Consider the following 18,847-nt stretch of genomic DNA (forward strand, 5'->3'; position numbering starts at 1 on the left):
GATTATGTATTGTATTGTAATTTTTTTTTTTAATGTGTATGTAAACACACATAATTGTGTGTCAGTATGCCGATGTTAAGTAAAGACAGTGATCTCTTTTCCTCTTTTCTTCTCTTTTTTGTGTAGTTTAGGGACAGTTGTGACTTTCTGGTGTCCTGTCTGGCATGATTATACTTAAATCTTTAACGGCCCTCATCTGGAGCTCAGCCCATGGAAAAAGAAAAAAAGAAAAGGATCAGATTCAGATTGCTTTTTTTCCCCCCATCGTTTTTTAGTGCTTACTCCTTCCATCCCATCTGGTGGGCAATTCTCTCAGTTGCACAGTTACATTGGTGCAAGAATTCTGTCATTGCACAAAATAGAATCAATTGACCAAACAAAACAAATTAATATGTAACAAATTACACAAATCACAAATATTTTACACTATGATACCATTGCTCATTCTTTCGTACAGCCTCTGTATCCTTACTGTACATTTCCTAGCAAATGGGCTGCAGCAGGACATTCCGACATTCAAGAGAGAAAAGAAGTGGGTACGCTGAACCAGATATACAGGATAAAATCAGATCACAATGGCCTTGATGTCTAACTCAGGGATTTAGTGAACCAAGGGACAGGATAAGGGAGGACACAGACAGCTTGTACCCTTGCGGGCCAAATCCCAACCCCTGTTGTCCTTCCAAGTTAGGGAGCGTTTCCAGCTGATAGACACTGTGTTGTGTGTGCCCCCGTCTGGTGCACAAATTGTCATGCCCTTGCAATCTTCCTTACTCTTGTCATTAATTCTTTTTATAACCATCTTTTAAATAAATTATTTGATTGTACCCTCCTTTTATTTCTTTTGTTTTTGTTGTCCTTTTTGGGGTTGCTGTCCCTGAGCCATATTCTCACATCCTCTGAGCGAGAAGCACTCCAACTCCAACTCTTCATTCCAATTATCCATCTATGCTGGGGATAGTGGAGGTATGGATCCATCTGAAATAACACTGTACTCTGATCTAATGTATATGGGGTCTTCAACTGCCAGGCGGATTTGGCCTTGGGTCTTACTTGATGTCATTGATTACAGTTAATTTGATTTGAAAATAAAATAACCAAAACCTTGGGGTTACCAGATCAGTGTATCTGAAGAATCAATATTATGTGACTGTTTCATAATAATTGTTTATGCCTGTAGCCTGGTCACAATGTAATCTCTGGGCTGCTATAGTTTGTTAGGTCTCCTGCAAGTCCCAACCTATTTCTTACCTTTTTGTGCCTCTTCCTCTCACTACCATTGGTTTGTACCAAAGCAGAGGTCTTAAACAGAAATCCCACAGCTCAGGGCACATCTTAGTGAATTCTCAACACACAGAGTGGCTGCAACCATAGGTCCACTGGAGAGAAGCTGCCTGCATTTACCCTGCGTGGAGGGGAAGCTGTTGATTGTTTGACTATGGAGTTGCATAATGAGTGTTCCTTACCACTATCTGACATCCACAACTGATGTTAGACTGTGTGTGAATTGCATCTTCTGCAGATGATTCATTCCTAAAAGACATCTGTCCTGCTGAAATGTGTTAGGGCACGTATACACTTGAAATAGATGTCACTGTGTTTATTTATAAGGCATAGTAACACGTGAATGGGCAGTGATTGCATTGATCTTTCTCTGGATGTTGAGCTACAGAAGGGAGATTCATCATAATCCAAGTCTTTTAGAAGACTGGTGATTTATGTCTTGGTTTCCTTTTAATAAAACATCACAAAAGATTTTAGTAAATTCAAAATAAAGGAATATGTCTTCATGTTTAACCTATTTACATAATATATTAAAGTGTAACTCTACTATCATAGTCATAATCAAGTACAACATTGAATTAAGCTAAATTATGTTATCTTCAACAGCTGACAGACTTGCATACAACCATAAAAAACTGAAGCCTGGCCAAGATGATAATGTCTTTCAGTGGAATCAAAGGAGACTTGGTGGATTTGAGGACTTCTTTCTATGCACTTTGTCCACATCCTGTTGAGGCATTGGCCAAACCTCAATGCACTCTCTCTGCACTGGAGATTTTCAGCCCATCTGTGGCCACAGAATGTCAAAGGCACCAAAGATGAGTCAGAAAGTGCAGCCCTCCTCTCCTGCTGTGACATTTTTGAAAAGGCAGTACATGCCACACGACGGCTTCTCGATCAGCCATGAAGATCCTGTTGTGACTGAATTGTGAAGGGCGGCAATGGAAATAGGTTCAAGACCTTCATTTTGTTCTGTTTGTTCTTGCCGTGGGAGATTTAAGAACGTATCGTTTAAATGATTTTCTCTCTTTTTTTTGTGTTACAGTAGTTTTTTTTCTTCAATACATTGTTTACTTCTGGATTTGATAGCGCCAGTAAAACCCTAAATAAATTCTAGACTCAAATTGCATTGTAAATTTGTACAGATGAAAGTCCTCGTACCTTCACAGTGACTGATCTCACATCTCGCAATACCTGCATTGGTTCCCTTTCTAATAGCAATCTCTTAAAGATAAGATATAACAACATATTCCCTCATTGTCTCTCTATTGTCCCTAGTCATGATTCCCAGACTTTAATCATGTGTTTATTGTTGTGACCACAACAATCTGGACTTATAACCTTTACGAAGCACTTACTTTAACCTAAACCATGAGCTTAGCCTAAATCTAACCAAGATATTTTCATACCTAAACCTGACTAAAGCTTAAATACAGTGCAAGTCGCATCATAAAACAGGTGTATTTTTCAACAGATTTGTAGCCGTTTTTGAAGGCAAAGACAAATGATGTGATCCTGCAAGAGGGGCATCAGATCAGAAAACACTTCTACATGTTCAAAAGGGCAGTTACAAACGATGTATTTTGTCATTTAATTAGGAACATTTGTTGATACATGTGTATTTGTATAAAGATAAATGCAAACCTATCCTTTAAAATACTTTTTACAGCTGACAGGGTACCATATTCCCCGTAAATGCATACTTCACCATCTAATGCCTTATTTTATGTTGAGGTGACTACAAACTTCTTTCAGCAGCCACCTCGACTAAAATACTGAGCATTGGCACTTCTGGCCTCTGGAATAAAATACCTTATTACAAAACAGCTGATTAAAATTTTATCTCTGTCTATTTTCCAAATGGTGTATGTGGATACAGTGTTTTCTAAAATCAACAAAAACATAACCAATTGGAAATATAAATTTGGAAATATGCCTTCATAGTGGTGAAAAGTGGACCAGACTCATTCACCATTGCAGGGACACTGGCTGGAGTGCACAATATAGCGCAATAAAGGACTTCCATTGGATAGCCTCTCATTACATTTTAATGATATGGCTACAGAAAGGGCCTTAAAAGCTGCCTGTCTCTTTGGGACTGCATGGTAATTGAAAAGAGGTTTCAATCTGGTGCATGGAAGCCAACAGGGATATTTCTGAAAATAACCCTCATTTTAATGAGTTTGTTCATTAAAAGTTTAACAATTTTCTAGGAAATGTAGACAGAATTTCATGCACAGCAGGAAAATCACATATAATGACAAATTAGAGGATGGAAATTAGAGTGACATAAGCCTAACGTCAGTAACAGACATGTTTGTGACCAAAAACTTAAAAAGGCATTTAAAGTGTGCTGTAACACATGCAGACTAAATTAGAGCTGGTTTCAGTGTCTCCAACTCTAATCACTGTGAATTTGACATCATCACATGAATGGCAAAATTGTTGCATGTTGCAAAAACCAACAAACAAAGAAGAAGATGTCCACAAACAGTTACTGAAAGGGAACACACTTATCCCAGTTATACTTTCCTCTCTCTGTGTTTTTGGCCAACAATTATGATTGATTGTGTCCAAAATATCATAACCTACTTTACATAAGAGCTTGACATAGCTTCAGGAACACAGCTGTCCCACACACATTTAGGGGACAAAGATCTGAAATGAAAACCTGATTAAAACACATCCCTACACAATAACACTTGCACTGCACTGGGGCCTACCCATATTCAGTTTTCAATTATCCATTGATAATTGCATATGAGCACCCCATTGGGATTGAGTCTCTGGCCACTTGATGAATTAAGTTCAATATTCAGTCAACTTTTAGCAAGTGGTTTGGTCCACCTACTGTTAGAGCAGTGTGTGTATATGTGTGTGTGTGTGTGTGTGTGTGCGTGTGGACTGGAAAATATATAACCAGTGAGTGAGCTAAAAGTGGCTAAAAACTGCATAAAGCTGCATAGATGAGTGTTACGGCACTACACTATGACACATAATCAAGACATTTTATTTTATGTAAACACCATGATTGTGTAGCTCAGTGCAGGGTCAAATGTGTCTCAAAGCTTAAAGGATGTAAGCAACAAGGGAAGAAATTTTGTTTTCATTTAGATGTTTCAGTGTCCAGACAGTGGTGCACTCACATTAGCACCAATCTCTCTGCCTATGCTGTCCCTCTCCCAATTCCTTCTATTGAAAACAATGCAACTCCATGCAACAATCCAGCACTGGCAGACTCACAGGTCAGAGTTTGAACATGTCAGTATTTTAGCAGTGTGTCAATACCTCCGTTTTTCTAATATTACACAATCAGATCACAAACTGCAGCATCATTCTCAGATTTCTGGTTTCTGGTTGATGATGGCTCAACTATATATATCCACATTGAATCTGTGCTATCACATCCTTTCACTGGGCTGACTGCAGGGCAAGGTCCATCATTGTGCTTTACCTGCTGTGTGCTGTTAAAAGACATATAGGGAATTGGCAGTAAGTGCAAGGACAAGGACAGTAAAAACAAAGCAATACAAAATGTTTAGGAAGTTGTTTTTTTTGTTTTTTCTACAATCCTGCCCATATTATTTCCTCCAGTTGTTTTTCCTCCAGGGAGTATATTTTGCCCTGCTACTTTCAGGTTTCACAGCAGCTTAACCACCTCTAATCTAACTTAACGTTACCATTTGGGGGTTGGATTTTGGGGATGGTATAATCTAAATGCTGTCTGAGAGGCCTAATTCAGGACAAGAAAGGAACATTAACAAGAGAAGAGATTCTCTTCGTTGCTAAAGCACAGAGCCCAGGCTCGGACAGAAATTCACAATGCCAGGGTCATCTGTGAACTGATCATAGGAGCTATACATAGCCTTTTTCAGTGGTGGATTATTCAGAGCCATGTTCCAGTTTTTTCCAAGTCAATATGCTTGTACTTGTTGAATCACAAATAAAAATGGACACTGAGCCTTTCCGTGAAATACAATTTAGATGCAATTCCATGCTCTGATTGCACTAGCTCCACGCTGAAATGTCAAATGTCATTTGTCAGGTATAATCATAATCAGGATTCGAATTACTGGGGGATTGGGGGGTAAAACATGGACCCCCCCCACCCCAAAAAACAAACAAAAAAAACAACAGTCCGGGGGGGTTGCAACGTGCAACAAGGCTTACCTGTAATTATAACTATTACAATACATTTCTCATATTCATGATTGGAAGAGTCTTGTGATACGATTTGAGACACCCCTAAAGTGGGTCATACCATTTCCTTGACTCTTGTTTACTTTTCTTACTCGCGTCAGTGGCTGGCGTTGCGTCTGTGCCCTCGTGCGACAGTGATGGTAAATGTAAGTTTCAGTAGCAAACTATTCAGTTGGTTTAATACACTTTACTGTCTGACTGTATCTACGGATGAACGCTGACGTTTCCTTGTTTCTAACTTTTGCCTCAAGTTACAGTTTTGCTAACTAATGTTAGATAGCTGATAGTGCCCATTCAATTCAAGTGTTAGCTTGTCATGTCATTAGCAATATCTAATTTTGACAAACACTGGTACTCAGTCATGAGCAGGGAGACAGTAGGGGATTAATTGTTGTAGAGATAAGTTTTGACATCAATATAGAGTTTATTTTTCGTTTTGATAGTCTTTTGTGTGGCTGTGGTGGCTTAGTTAGTCTTTTATATTTTTGGTATTATGTGTTTAAAGAAACACCCACTTTGATGTCACTCAGGAATTCAGGAGTTTTATCTGGTTTGGTAATTGAACAAATTATTATTATTATTATTAAATTTTAATTATTAAAATACATGTGTGATGAAAGCTTTGTATTAGCAGTGGTGGAAAGTAATTAAGTTAATTTCAACTTTTATGCCTTTTTACATCTTACAAAAACAGTGTTTAATCGGGGTCACATTTCAGATGCCTGAGTTGTTAACAGTCCACCAAATAGTGATTTTTCCCTCTAAACTTCTCATATGGTTTCATTCTCATTTCCATGTTGAAATGATCAACTATCTCACCAAAAATCAAGGATTATAGAGTACAAGTCTAAAAACTGAAAACAGATCTTCTTTCCTCTCTGATTAATCATCTGGTTACCCCTCAGATTTATCTGGTGACCCTGTTTTTGAGATGGTATTTTCAGCAGTTAATGACACGAACAGCAAATCTCACAACAGGCTCTGTGCAAAGATTCTGTCCTTTCTTTTCTTTTTGTGGACATCAATGGACCAACTTTGGAGATCTTTGACCCTAATCCATTTGGGATGTCATGGGCGAAAGCTGGACATCGTTTGTCAACATCATGGGAGACCGGGAAGAAAGCCCAGGAGGGTTCAACCCAAATCTCTGTGGTCAATTTTCTAAGGTAAGACTGATTTGATAGAATTTGCATTATGCTACTTTAAAGACTGAAACATTACCCTTGCTACTCCTTAAAGGAATAGACCACACAACAATCTAAATTTGTCTGCCCCCCCCCCTGAAAATAGTCAAATAGAAAAAAATTAATTAATACTCTACAGGACCTTTTGCATAGAATTCATATGTGTCTCATTTCTGAATTAATGGAGAAGATAGAATTTACTCCAGCTTAGGCTTTGAGCCAACAGACTGAGTCCTATCTTTTCCATTCATTTTGGTATTGGGAGCAGTAAAGGACCCTATATGGAATGTTGGGTGAGAGGATGTGGAATGTTTAAAGTATTGTGGTCTATGCCTTTAATATTAATCAGGCGACAGCATAGATGCTTTATGGTGATAACACATCTGCCCACCTTTTTGTTGGGTTGATAGTGTTTTTGGTTTTGCTACAGCATTGTGTGAGTCCGTATTTGATTGGAAATGATGGTCTGCTGTTGTTGTTTGTGTGTGGGTCTGATGTGCCGGCAGTTTTGCTCTTGAATGCTTTGTTGGTGAGCCCCATTTACAAAAGTTGTTGTGTGATACATGCTTTATGAGCTGGTGTTATGGATTTGATTCATCATCATCATTTACAGACTGTATTGACAATAAGTTAAACAAGCATGGTACTGTAAGCATTGTAAGACCTCAGTTCACTGAAGCACGCGCCTGCGCTGTACTGGAAAAAAAGTTAACCTCCCCTAATCATTGTATAATTCGCACTCTGGGTATAATGCTGAACATTACGTAAACGTAACCATACATAATTGATTATTTGATTGTATCTACTGACAAGCCAACATATAGAATGTCTTCACCTACAGTGTTGAGATTAAAACAGTATTGATGCCAAGTCTTTTTTCAATAATCTAATATTATTCTTGCACATCATATAAACTTGCTACTCTTACTCTGCATTCATATTCTCATATGTTACCTATAAAACAACCAACTGAAGTGTGTTAATGATGTTGGACAGTGTTATTAGATCCACTGATGATCCCTTCCTCTTTTCACGCATCACTCTATGGGCGCATTTGGTCCCTTCCACCCCTTTCCTCAACCACCTATTCACTCCAGGTCTCTATATCTCACACAGCTAATGTGACATTTATCTGTAATTAGACTCTTACATATTTTAATAGAAAATGATATCCCTTAAGGTCCCCCCTGTCATTTGCATGGGCAGCTCTGATGATAATCAGGTCCTAGAAAAAACATTCTCAATGACATGGGCTGTCATCCCAAATTAGCGGGCGCAAAATCCTTATCAGGGGAGTGACCTTCCAGAGCACTGCTCAAACTTGGGCAGCATGTGGGAAGAGAATGGTCTATGTGTCTGCACAGATACATTAGTATATCATATGACCTCTGTGGAGCTTACTATATTAGATATTTATTAAGACCACTGAAGCCAAAGTTTGTGGTGTTGTTGCAATTTACTATATTAGATTGTACAGAGAACCATATATATATATTAGCAGATTATTAGGGACACCTCTGTATTTTTTGCTGAGATGATCAAGCTTCCAACCAACAACACTTTAAAGTCTGATGCACCAAGACTAAGGCTCACATTTTAGTCATGACCTCTTTTATTGGTTCTCTTTCCTTTTGTAAAATTACACAGCAGCCAGTCTCTCTTTGTTGATATGATAGTCCATGAATATTCTATGTGAACTAGTGGTTAGCTCAATCTTCTCATTCCATAAAGATATTCCTGTGAGGGTTCCCTTTTAATGAAAAACTTTTTGTGAGCTACACTAGTTGGTTATGAGTGATCATGTGGCCATGTGGCATGCTGTGATGAAAAACAGGAATGTGAAATTTTGAAACTGAATAGTACAGCCAAGTATGTTGTGCTGTGCTGTTCAGTCAATTGGGAAACTGAATTGAGAATTGATGTTCATCCAAACGTGTTACGTATATATTAATTACGTTTTCAGTGCGCAGTTCATCATAGCCACCTGGTCTCAGTTTATTTTCCCCACATGCAGACAAATTATTATCTTATCTTGGACTTGTCTATTTTTTTCTCACTTGCAAAAGATCCCATGAAAAGAGCCGATCCCAACAATGAATTGATGACCACTAACAAGTGTTTCCTGATTTCTTATAGAAGAATCCAGCTAATTTATGTTATGCTCTCAACCCCGCCGCCTCTACTGTGGTGGTAGAGCAGATTTACGTTGACTGTGGAAAAACTGATGTTCAGTTAATCGTGGTCAGTAGCCCCCTCCCTGATGGTAGTTTGTGTGAATGTGGAAGTTGTTCAGTCTCAAAGCACTAGTCTGAAACTAAGGCTATGGGGAAAAACAACACTGTAAGAGATTTGCAGGGTAGCACTGGTCCACAGTTGGTCTGTTGTCAGAAAGCTGCTGAGGCTGGGATCAATGATGAAAGATCTAAAAATGATTTAGGAAAGTATAACCGATTTTATCAAGTGAAGGCTTTAGGCTCTACTTTCTTTTTTTCCACAATCTGTTTGTAATTGGATCAGCTGCTAATAACACAACCCAGAAGAGATTTCCAGCTGGCAACTTTTTGTTGAAAAGTTAACCTTTTGTAGACCATTATGACATTTGATGACTATCTTGTTGACATATATCTAGTTCTACAGGATCTGCTGCACAGATTTCTTGGCAAAAGTGAAATCCTTTACATACATTAGTATTATACAATAGCTTACAAGTGAGGTGTTACCCCAGTACCCCGGTGTGTACATCCACAGACAATACAGATTTGTCTGTAGTTGAAATTCTTAATTAGGTTACAGAATATGTGTCAAAGAAAATTAGGCAGAGCCCAGGCTATTAGAGCAATGGTTCTCACAGAGTCTCTTGTGTACAAACAGATATAGTTGCAATGATATGAATATAATGATTTGTACTGAACTGTCTGATTAAAACAGGGATTTGTATAGGTATTAATAAAAATTAGAAGTATTGGCCTATACAATCTTTTAAAGAGACCTTACTGTATATGTGGCCACATCTATTTTATTTATCCTTTTACAACAAAGTGCTGCTTCTTCGTCCCCTTATCTTCAATCTCTCTTTCTCCATATCAGGGGAGCTCTTTGCTCAGGAATGATATTAGATGAGTAAGGTGGTCGAGTGTGGCAGATTGGGAGTAAAATGTGAGACAAAGCAATTGCATTTCATATTGAATTGGGAATAAGGGACAACATGGACTCCCCCTACACACCTCTCATCGTTTGGACTTCCTACAGAGGCCAATGAAAGTCCTGAGGAAATTGAAAGGCCTTATCAGTCAGTCTGATAACCCTACAAGTTATGGAGCCTGTCAGTCTTTCAACACTCATCTCGGACATTTTTTTATTTTTTTTTATGCATTTGGCTGTGATTAAGATATAAATATGCAAAAGTAACAAACACACAACAAGATACTGCTACACAGTGAATGCGATGAGGAAGTATTCTTTGACCTATACCACTCAATTACATCATGATGAGTCTCTACATGAGCAAAACCGTTGCACCGTAATTGCGACAAAGTAACGGTCAGTCAACACGTGTAGAACTACCTTTTTGCCTCGTCATAGCCAAACTACCTGAATATATCTGTCAAAGAATCAAAGCTTTTTCATGAGAGAGGGACTTTTGGTTTTAAATAAGCAGTGACACAACACAATATTAATATCATTAAAGGAAAATAAGTATAAAGAGCATAGGGTGCCAGTCAGTATGCTTTATTATTAGTATGTGTCTTAAACAAGACTGGAATAATTAAAAAAAATTATATTAATACATATCAGGTTGAAACCGTTTTATCATTGAACACTAAATAAGAAAAAAAGGTTCAAGAATAATTTGAGGTCCTAAAAAAAAACATCTCCAATAATTATGCAGATGTAAATCTGGTGGGCTACAACTATAACCATCACAGTGCCACTAAAACAGAGAGAAAAATCAGTGCCCTTCATGAAGGGACCCTTTAACATTGTGTGTTGCAAAAATTAGACTTTAACTTCCCATGATTTAAATCTCCTGCTTCTCACCCCTGTTGCTCTGTTGCTTCCTGATGTCTGATGTGATCCAGTCGTATTTCCCACAGCACAGAGTCTGTGAGGCTGTTTTTTCTGGATCACATCTGTCACTAGTGATGAGAGAGAGAGAGAGAGAGAGAGAGAGAGAGAGAGAGAGAGAGAGAGAGAGAGAGAGAGAGAGAGAGAGAGAGAGAGAGAGAGAGAGAGAGAGAGAGAGAGAGAGAGAGAGAGAGAGAGAGAGAGAGAGAGAGAGAGCTTTGTTAGCTCCTCAGTGCAACATCTGCCATTACATTGGGAATTCCCTCTCATGCACTTTCCAGTGCAGAGCAAAGCATGTATGGGCTCTGCGGTCTGTGGTGTAGGCTTTCTAGTTCTCTCTGCTCTCTCTGAGATAGAGGTTGTGCATTTTCTTCATTTCGGAGTGGACCCTGAGGAAAGAAAGAAGCTGAGGGAGACAGAGGGCAGTGGCTGAAATCGCTGTCATGGTAAAATTTTCACGCCTCTGCGTCAGACGACTGGCACCCAAACCATTACGCTTTATTGGGAGGCCTGTAGCAAAAGTGATTACATGAAGGATATGTGACACATAGTTTCAATTCAGTTATAATAACCTCTTTCAAATGATAAAATATTAAGTGGAGGAGTTGTTATGCATTGTGAAAGTTTGTAAAATTCACAATAATATCGAAGGAACACTGTAAATGTAAATTACAGTTTGGAGGACATATTTTATTTTCATATTAATATTTTCTGCATTCTAAGAGAAGCCGGAAAATGTCTCACATTGACAGGGACAATGCTCATACCAAGGAGGTTTTCAGAAAATTAGTAAAATGGTCAGCAGCATTGAGGTTGTTCTTCTTCATACCTTCCCACAAACAATTTCAGCACTGGTTTCTTCAGTTGTTCATAAAATGTGTTTTGTTTAGAATTCTTCCATGTGCACTCAGCTTGATTGCCTTTCCTTTAATATGCTAGGTCATTTAATCAGAGAGCACATTTTGTAATGAAACTTTCTTTGAATCTAAGAGGAGCAACTGCAACTCCAAAGAGGCCACGTGAGGACTTCCAAATGTTTCAATAGACAACCAATGTATTATTTATCAAATGGGAATAAAGCCAGACTGGATTCTCTGAAAAATGAAACCCTTGTGATCTGACAGTGGAAATGATATCATATCTAAATTATCCATTGAAAGGGCCTAAGGTCACAATAAGAACAAGTGTGGTAATGTTTTGAGAGTAGGGTCAAAAAGAAAGTTAAAAGAAGTAATTAAAGCATATTTCTGCTGCAATCAAACAAGCCTACTACAGTACATTATTGTCTTCCGACCTCTGCATGGTGTTTAAATCTCTTTTGATGCTTTAACAAAACTCTGTAGAAGCTTCTGAGACAATATTCACTTTCATCTTTGAGCGAATGCTGCCCGTCTCCTTGCAGGTTTTACATCTAAAGCTGAAGAATGCGTCAAAGCCTTACATTTACTGGAATCAGCCTTAGCAAAAGTTACAATACAGGCCAGCTCTGCGTTAATGCTCAGTCTATTCTTGCCTTTACAGTGCAAAATCAGAAGGGAGATTAAACCCAAAAGATAAGCTCAAGTTAAAAACATTACTACCAAAATTCAGCTGAACAAAAACTGTCCCAAAATATATATGGTAGAACTCAACATGTGCCTTGGTGGAGCAACTGCTGTAGCAAAACTACATTGGAAAAGAATGAGCACTTGTTGGATGTTACCCCAGCAGAATGAGATATGGTTGAGGACATTGTCATGCTGAAAGCAATGATGACAAACAAGACGTGACCTATAGCTACACAGTTACACTGGCTGAGCACACAGAGCGCTATGAGCATGAGTGAATCCTGCTGAAGACAAGGAAACAGGAAATATAACAACCAGAAAGATGTTTGGCCTATTGGCTTGAGTATGGTTGACTGAACTGGGAAAATGTTAGTCTGCCAAGGCCACCTGGGTAAGGTGGTCCAGTAAGGAAAAGTATAGAACAGGATAGAGTTACAGCTATCGATCACTATCTGTCACCCCACTACTAAAAAGGAACTCATGCGTTAAATAGGTATGGTGTGTTATTATCACTCATTTTGAAAAAATAAAAAATTTCTCTTCAGTTGTAGCGCCCTTGACAGATTTGATAAAAGCCCAGGCTTAGTGCGTCTGGAACACTTTTCTGACAAATGTCAAAAGGTGTTTGAAAATGTGCAGACACTCTTGTGCGCTGCTGTGGTGCTGGCTGCTCCATGAGTACAGGAACAATTTTCACAGCAGGTGGATACTTCAGAGTGGGAGCAGGTGCCGTCCTGTTACAAGGAGATTATTGGAGGTTGGGTGGGTGGATGGGGTGATAGACCTGTCACCTTCTACTCTAAGTTTAAAATCCACCAGCTCAATTACTGTTAGAAAGACGCAACGAGATTAATACGGGCTCCGCAGCACTTAAACTGTATAAATGTGGTGAGGTGTGTCGACTGAAAACATCACACACTTCTCGCATTTTACTGGTATTTGCAAAATTCAACCATGACCACATTTTAACCCAGCCCACAATCCCTAGGAATTACATTTATACTGGATAAATCTGCACCTGACAATTTCATCCAAAGCCATCATTCATAGCAAGAGGTCTGGTTTTCATACAGGAGACCAGAGTTCCAGAGTCTGTTCACAGACCTGGAATATTTCTTTTTATTATTGTTTTTTTTTTTTTATTTAGGGAGAATTTTATGCTCTCATTAGATAACAATAATGGAGAGATAACAGGAAACAAAAGAGATGGTTGGAACAAAGGTCCCTGGCTGGATTTGATGTGACTGCTCTCCATAGTTGGCGTCTTAACCCCTAAGCCAACAGGGCTGTCCTGCAATTAACGTTGCCTTTTTGTTGACAGGAACCACAGTCTTTCCCTAATCCTAATCCTATTTTAGCTGCTTTACCATAACCAACCCTTATATTATAGGCTACACATTATACGTATTGAAAGTATTTCTCATATATCGACTTGCATTCTGCCAATTTGGGCATTTTTTTGACTGGTGATTTATTTGCTTTGTTCTTTCATGTTCCTGGGTCCTGTTGGCCTCAGGTCAGGTTGGGTATCAACATGCGTGTATCACCCATCACTGTAAGTGAAGCAGTGGGAGATTTGGAAGAGTTACTTATACTATATGATTTCTCCGTCTCAAAAATATTGAGCGACTTTTCATGTAACCTTCATACTATCACCTCCAACCGCTTTATCCTCTCCATCCTCCCTTACTCGCCTCTCAGAAGCCTTGTTGACCTTATTATAAATATTTTGACCTTTTCACCAGCTGGCTTCTCAGGTTGTGGACAAGGGCACATTACAGGTAAGTGATCAGTTGAACAGAATGGCTGACAAGCGCTCAGATGGACAGGACAGTGGGTGGTAGAGCGCTGGGGGCAGGGCTCAGGCTGGGAAGGCTCCTGAATGTCAAAGATGAGCGCAGCGATGAGGAAGAAATAAGGGGAGGAACACAGAAGAGTCAAGGCACCCTGGCATGCTGTTCACTGTCCAGATGACCCCTTTCACTTTTTCCCGGCAGAAGGATGTGCCTGCCAGCGACTCAGTCCATCATGTTGACTCCAACAGCTGAGCAACATCTGTTCATTAGACTTGACAGATGAAAGAGAGGCCCGTGAAGATGGGATGAGGAGGATGGGGGCACATCCCAGATAATATATCTCTCATATAATTATGAGGAGCTCATGTAATATAGCAGCCCTGGTATGCTGTTGTGTTCCCCGTCTCTTGTACATGTGATCTGCACATCAGGCTGCGCCGATAGGTAGCAAGAGAGGGAATTGTAAGTGGTAATGGAGGCATTTGCTCCATCCGTCACGCTTCTCTCAGCTCTATTGTGCCGTGCTGAAGGTCTTTCTCTCCATTACCATTGTTTTGTTGCTTTTTTCCCTCAACCTTTGAAATGTCACGGGGAAATGGGCACAAAGCATTGACATGGATGAGAACCGATAAATAATGCAGCATTACATCACCCTCCCCTTCTCCTCCCGCCCCTCATACACCTCCTTTCACCTGCGCTCGCGTGTTTTTACGGGAGAAGACGATAGAGGGCAGGCACCCAAGGGACACCTGGGCTAGAAACACCTCAGTGCACATTACATACACATTCACAAACAAAAACACATGCATCCTGTGCAGATTTCTATGTAGAACTCATTTTAATATTTTATAAAATGCTGCAATACACTACCTAGCAAGGAAAATACTTACACTCAAAGAACATATAGACAAATTGAGCTAATAAAATTAAGTCAAACCTGAAAATGCAAATATAACCGTAACACATTTGTTGATGCTTCTTTACTACCATATTTATGCTTTATTGAAGATGCTTGTGCAGACATGCATCAGGATACAGGTAGCAAGAGTGGCCACGAATGGAATGAATTTGATCTTATCACCCAGGGAAGCAGGTCACACCACACAGGACTTTGACAAATACTGTTGCTGAGAAAAGGGGTCGGAAAGAAAGGTCAGCGAGTGCAGGACTGAGACAGAAAAGAGAATTAAGTCATCACTATAGCTATCTGAAGTTCAAACACAACACTCTGTCCACTCCGCTCCAGCCTTATCTCCCCCGCAACAGCAATGCTGGAGGGTCTCTGCTTGTTAGCTTTTTTCCTGCAGGTGATAGGCATTGCTGACACATTTTAAAAGTGTTTTCCGTGTGTTCTTGGCATTTGATGAGGATGGATAAGGCTCTTTCTTGGAAAAAAACAAAACAAAACTTGGTACAATCAAACATAGTAAAAGGCTTCCTTTATGCTTAACATGATTCAAGTAAAAAGGGAACCACCTGTTTATATCTGCAATCTTTTCTTTTTTCCACTTCAGCCACAAATATAAGTCAAAATGGTTATACCATTTTATTTTAGGGAAGTAGGATTCACATCTCCCATCTCTTAGACTAGTCTGAAGGCCTATTTTTAAAGTTAATTATCACTGTGCTGATGTTCCAAACCACTGCACTGCCTATTATTTTAGAAGTGGGTGTACTTTGACACACTACTGGGGTTTCTGTTGATCTAAGAAATAATAATTTATTGATTCTGAGATAATTTTGTCATTATCTACTGGTGTTGGTACAGCCCAATGTTTATCTCTCTGGTTGCAGTGTGGGTTGTGCTTCCACAACCGAAGTCCATATCAAGAGCTTTTGCCATACCCTAACCTATTGTGCAATAGTTCTTATCTTATTGAACCTTATATTTTGGCAACTAGTTTGACAAAAGGTTCAGTGATATAACTGTTCCATATAACTTCCATTATCTAGATTTAGATTGATGTTCCATGTTTTTATGGAGAAACACTTAGTGCTCTTGCAGTGATTGTTCCTCGTGGCAAGTCTACAAGTTTGACTTTAAGCACAGAACAAACCAATGGTGACTGATGGCCTCTAACCACTATTACTGCCCACTTGATCACCTGCATCATCTTATTTTGTCATTGCAAAACTGTGGGGATACATGAAGAAACGCACCTGTCAGCACAGCTTCTCCTTGCAGGCTTTACTCATACGGCCATGCTTCACACATCAGAAACACAACCCCCTTGCCTTGCAAAAATTCTATTTTCTCCTTGAGTAGTTTGCTTCTCATCTTTCTACATGACTCTAAGTGAGACTGTCTTTACAAAACAGACAGTTATTTCAGGACATTGAACATTTTGCACACTTGGATAAGAGTCCTTTTCCCTCAAAGTCTGTGTGCAGAGCACTTCACACCATGTTAGCTTTTTTTTTTGTGATTTGAACTTGGCATGCATTGCCATGTGTCATGGTCAGTTGATGAATAACATCTTTAAAGTTGGCATATACCTGTTTTGATGCCACTGGATCCAGTATGAGGTATCCAGTAGGATTTTGGCCTTGCTGCTTTTTGGAAGAAGTTAAAACTTGGGTTGGGTCCAACATAGGGAAAGTTAAAAAAAAGAAAAAAAAGAAAATGTTGTGTTCAGTATAGTTTTGCTGATGCATAGGAAAATACAGGCTCCATACACCTCTGGAATTGGCAGATTCACTGCTTTTGAATGGTGAGTCATCAGTTTCAGTATATAGTATGGAAAACATTCTGCTCACCGTCCTGCCACCTGCAGAAGTTCTATGACGACTCTGCCATTGTTGGATGTATCAGCAGAGGTCAGGAGGCCGAGTACAGGAGTGTTGTGGACAGGTTTGTGGAGTGCTGCAGATGCTCTAAAACTCGGTGGTCGCGAGTGTTTATGCTGTAGTGTGCTGGGGCAGTAGGCTGAAGGCAACTGACACTAACAGACTCAACAAGCTCATCAGGAAAGCTGGTTCTGTCCTGGGAGTGTAAACTGGAGTCGTTAGTGGAGGTGTCAGAGTGGAGGATACTGAGGAACCTGCTCAGTATCATGGACAACGCCTCTCACCCCACATTCAGTCATAGACTGAGACCACCAAGGAGCTCCACATAACGCCACAGGAAGTCTTTCCTACCTGTGGCTATCAGACTTTATAACTCCTCCCCCTTCTGCAGGAAGAAAAGGGAGGAGGTGGACTGAAACTACAACTACAACAACAACAACAACGACAACAGTAATATCAATGTCACTTTCTCCTCACTTAAACATCCGTATCTTTATTCTCATTAATGCGCAATATCTGGTTTTTACACCCCAGTACACTTTATATTTATATCTTAAGTATATATTTTTTTCATATATATTAATATATTAAACTTATTTTTAGCTTTATATTGTTACTCTTGTTTTTGCCGCTGTAATTTGGAGCAACCTGGCACAAGAATTTCTTCCGAGGTAAATAAAGTTTTAACTTATCTTATCTTGCCTTATCTTATCTTAAACTGTTGACAGAAATTGCTACCGTACAAAAGAAAAAAAAGACACGATCAGAAATCTCAGAAGCAAGACATGACAAGATCCTTGGCCAGAGTAGGACATATGGAACTGCAACATCCTGTGGCCAGAGTAAGTGCTTGCCAAGGTGGCAACCTAAAAAAAACTGCTTGTTGACACTCGTTGAGGGAAGCTGTCTTCTCTGCAGGTTCCAAACTAAAGCCCTGGTTAGGGAGGAGTTTGGAAAGGCAATGGAAGATGGCTCAGTCAGCTATAAGATATCCTGGAAACCTTTCAACAATTCAAGGAAGTGAAGGCAGGACAGCAACCAGGCTCAGTCTCAGTAAGATTGGAAAAATGCTAACATCAACTAAGAATATTGTCTGAAAATGAAAGGACTTTTGAGGAACTGCTAAGCTCTATAAAATGCTCTCTGGGCAAGAGGCAGACCTGCAATATTTGGCGGTGGGGATGGTGGCATTCACAGTCTGAGTTTAAAGATTCATAAGCAACCCACTCAAAACACCCAGTGTGGTACTCAAATCAAGAATCCACTCTATGTTTGCTGCTCTTACAAAGACCTCCTTGTGAAGTAGCATCAATTATGTAAACTGGTGAACTGGATATTTACAGTAAATAAGTTGGCAGGAAGGGTGAAAATGAGTGGAAAGTTCAACATCAGACTGGAAAGCTGCTCAAGTAGAGAGAGTTTTCGAGGCTTGAATTAGAGAGGGACTTGTGATTTGGCAGTTTTACAAGTATGTATGTATGTATGTATGTGTGTATATATATATATATATATATATATATATATAAATATATACATATTTACAGTATATGACATCCTATGTCTGTTGCTTGAAAAGAGCAAACATATTCATTCATCACTATATAACACTTTCATTATCTAATAATGATTACCATGCTGGCCTTCATTTGTGTTCCCTTATGTTGCCAGACAAACTCTCGGCAAAGTAAAAAAGAAGAAGCTCTTACTTCCTTTGATGACTGCTTTTCTCTCCCTGTCTCACAAAACTCCATTCTTACTCAAAGCTTCTTTCAATGTTTTTTTTTTTTCTTTACTTTCAAAATTATAACAGCCTTTACTTCTGTGCGACTTTGTACAGCAACAGTTGTGTGAAAGCCCCCTACACATTTGCAAAACCTGAGCTGCAGCATGTCTCTCCCAGAAAGCCCGAAGGCGCTGCCCCAAAATAAGAGAAACAAAGCAATTGAGACAGAGAAGGGGGGGTGGGGGTGAGGAAGGCACAGAT

The 18,847-nt window shown here is 39.4% G+C and overlaps 1 protein-coding gene across 1 annotated transcript in view; it reads left to right on the forward strand.

The window, feature by feature from the left end:
- Positions 1–5,654: 5,654 nt before the first annotated feature.
- The window catches only part of lrrc4ca (leucine rich repeat containing 4C, genome duplicate a), a 217,512-nt gene continuing 204,319 nt past the window's right edge, over positions 5,655–18,847 (forward strand). The window contains exon 1 of the mRNA XM_056387207.1: positions 5,655–6,650. The gene's annotated coding sequence lies outside the window, so the exon portion shown is untranslated. The remainder of the gene's footprint in view (positions 6,651–18,847) is intronic.

Source organism: Seriola aureovittata, chromosome 10 (genome assembly GCF_021018895.1).
Source record: "Seriola aureovittata isolate HTS-2021-v1 ecotype China chromosome 10, ASM2101889v1, whole genome shotgun sequence".
In the NCBI taxonomy this organism is placed as follows: Eukaryota; Metazoa; Chordata; class Actinopteri; order Carangiformes; family Carangidae; genus Seriola; species Seriola aureovittata.